This window comes from Antrostomus carolinensis, unplaced genomic scaffold, assembly GCF_000700745.2.
Source record: "Antrostomus carolinensis isolate BGI_N321 unplaced genomic scaffold, ASM70074v2 scaffold45075, whole genome shotgun sequence".
In the NCBI taxonomy this organism is placed as follows: domain Eukaryota; kingdom Metazoa; phylum Chordata; class Aves; order Caprimulgiformes; family Caprimulgidae; genus Antrostomus; species Antrostomus carolinensis.
In genome coordinates, this window is record NW_010319252.1 from 6191 (window position 1) to 9175 (window position 2985).

A 2985-nucleotide genomic window follows, 5' to 3' on the forward strand; every position below is an offset into this window, starting at 1 on the left:
GCCCCCCCGCCCGGCCCGCGGGTAAGGGCCAGCCTTTGTCTGAGCTGGCGACCGCCGGATGATGCTGCCCCGCCGTCCCGTTTACCAGCCCCGATCGGCACCGGGGCTGGTCACCTCGCTTTAAATAAAATATGGAAAGAAATATGGGGGGCCAGGAGCTGAAGTGGGATTAAGAGGCAGGAAACCGGTAAGGAGGCGAGGACAAGAAAAGCCATCGAAGAAGAGGGTAATATGATGTACAATAGCTCTCTCTTGTCTTTGTCTCACAGAGGTCATCCAAAAGTTACCAGAATTTAGTTCTGCTGAATAAAATTAGGCAATCAGTAACTTCTCATTCGCTTTGGCAGCCTCAGTATATATGTGTGCGTAAGTATGCATGCATAGATGCAAACACACACGTATATACAGAAATCTACACACGTGTGTACATAAAATCATACAGATGGCAAGAAACCGTTCACTTTTAACGGCTAAAGTTCAATCAATTCAACGGGAGACGGCATTTAATTAGGTTTAAAATATCACAGGTTTAATGGGATAAATTCTGTCTTCATTCATCAATATCCTTCCTGAAGCACAAGTAAATATGTTCCAGTGAGGCGAAAGCTGCTTTTGCTGCTGTCGTAAATATTTTTATGTGATCTAGACTCTTGACAGGAAAATTTTGCTGAAGTCTGGCATATCCAGTTAATTTTCGAGTATTTTTTAAAAAATTAATTCACTGATTGGTAGATTATGGGGGGGGGGATCGGAAAATTTGTAACTTCTGGTGAGATTAACTGTGTAAATTTACAGTCTGTCAATGAGAGTTACGACTGAACTGCAACTGAAATTTTAAGAGGCTTCCTAAAACCTAACAAATAGGAGCGAGGCAGCAAAACTTTTATAATTTCTGAGTGTTCAGCACGCACATGCCTTTTCATTCCGCCAGTATTTTAAACTTCTAACCGTTTGCAGAAAGGTGAAGTTTTTGCATCGACCATATATTCCCCTAGAATCGAATCTGTGACTATATGAATATCACACAAATTCGGTTCTACAGGGTATATATAGACAACGTAATAACATTCTGTTTTCATCTACAATATATCAGGTTTCTACAATTCTCTTAGTCCTTACTGTCTTCTGAGGAATGCAAACTATTCTGCTGGGACTCAGTTCTGAAATATGGATTTGCAGGAAGGTGGGATTTCAGAAAAGATTCACTCTCGTTATTATTGCTGCAATAGAGCTATACAACTATCCAACAATTTATAGCCACGAATTTCACCTACCAAGTTCTCAGAAAGACCCGCTGCTCATTTTGAGTGCTCTGCCGTTTACGTTCTCGCTACGAAAAACGGACTTTACAAGTCAAATTGCGCTATTTAGAATAATAATAGTTAAAATCATTTAGAAAAGAGTATCTATTCAGGCTAGCAGGAATCTGAAGAGGTTTTCCCTAATTATAAACCTCTCACTCCCCCCCCGCCTTTCAAATAAAAAATAATTTTTAAAAAATCGAAACAGAAGTAAAGGAGTTTACAACAGAAACAGCGATTGGTGAAAAAGAGCAGATTAAAGGCTGGAGTTAGTTGCTCTCGGGAAGAAGAGAGTTTCCAAATTTACCTTCGTCCCATTATGCTGCTCTAGCTACTATCCCCCCGAGCTGCCTGTGAGCCTCAACCTCTCACCCACCCAGGTTCTCCCCGTCGTAGCGTTTATGGTGAAGGGCAGGGCGAGAGGTCAGCCGAAATCATTTACAAACATATCACAAAGTTTCATTATTTTTACTTTGTCGACAGCAGCACACAGGAGTACAAAAGTTCATGAATTGTGTCTGACCCAGCTCCTCACTGCTGTCCTGCGGTCAACCTCTTCTCCTTCCACTATTTAAAACAGGCACCATAAGGACAAATAATGGTGCGGGTGTAATACATCCAGCCACTGCGGAGGGCAGATTTGGGGGTGTTGCTTTTATCTGAGCGATGTATACCAGTTTGTTTGCCTGGCTCCAACTCCCAGCTGCCTATTCTGGGGGGTGCTATATTGAAACATCTGCTTTCTTACCACTGCAGTGGTGTCTTCTTCATAGCAAGTGCAACTTGAAACGACTTTATGTCCCTAATCTCTTCTTCCCCCGCCTGGATTATTTAAATCTCCATCCAACTATTCTAGGCGGCTTGCTCCGCTTTCTCCTCCTTTCTCTAAGGGGAGGGGGGATACCTTCCTTCGGGGGGGATAGTAACCACCGGGCTGAACTGGCAGGGTAACACCAGCCCCCCCGGCCTCCCCTCCCACCCCAGAGTTCTCGCGTTTGGGGCAGCCCCCAGGAGCGCAGAGACCGCCAAAAGCTGCCCGGGGAGAAGCGATGGGGCTGGGGAAGCAGCAGTTCCCCCCTCTGCTTAATACTAGACATTTTCATATTTGTTAGACGCTGTGACCTGCGTTTCACCTTATTGCACGACTTGCTCAGACAGGTCAAAGCCAAAGAGTTATTGATGAACAAAAGCGTTATATATTCACCTCCTGTCCAACTGCCCATACAAAATGCTTTTGATCTATCAGGCTTTTTGTATTCTGATTCATAATCAGTATGCTAAATGTACGCTGTCAGAAAACAAGTAATCCATACATTTAGGGTCGGCCCTGAAGTAAAATGCCAAGGGCATCTACACAGCACAGGGCTGAGCAACGAGGGGAGGAAAGTTACCTATGGAACACGATTAAAACTGCAACGCTGAAGGTGATTTAGTTCGTATTTAAAGGGCTCGAAAACCAATAACGCAAAGTGAGGAAAAAAGAGAAGGAGAAGCCTGGTACAAACAATGAAAGGGATTGTTTATCAGCAAGCAGTGAGAGGAAACGGGGAGAAACGCAAACAAACACAGCTCCGCTCCTCTCCACGCACCCGGTCAGAGAGGGGGCTGGCAGGAGCGGGGAGGGCAATGTACACCTAATGAATCTCCAAATACCACAGGCTTTCTTTTCCGCTTTGAGAGACAA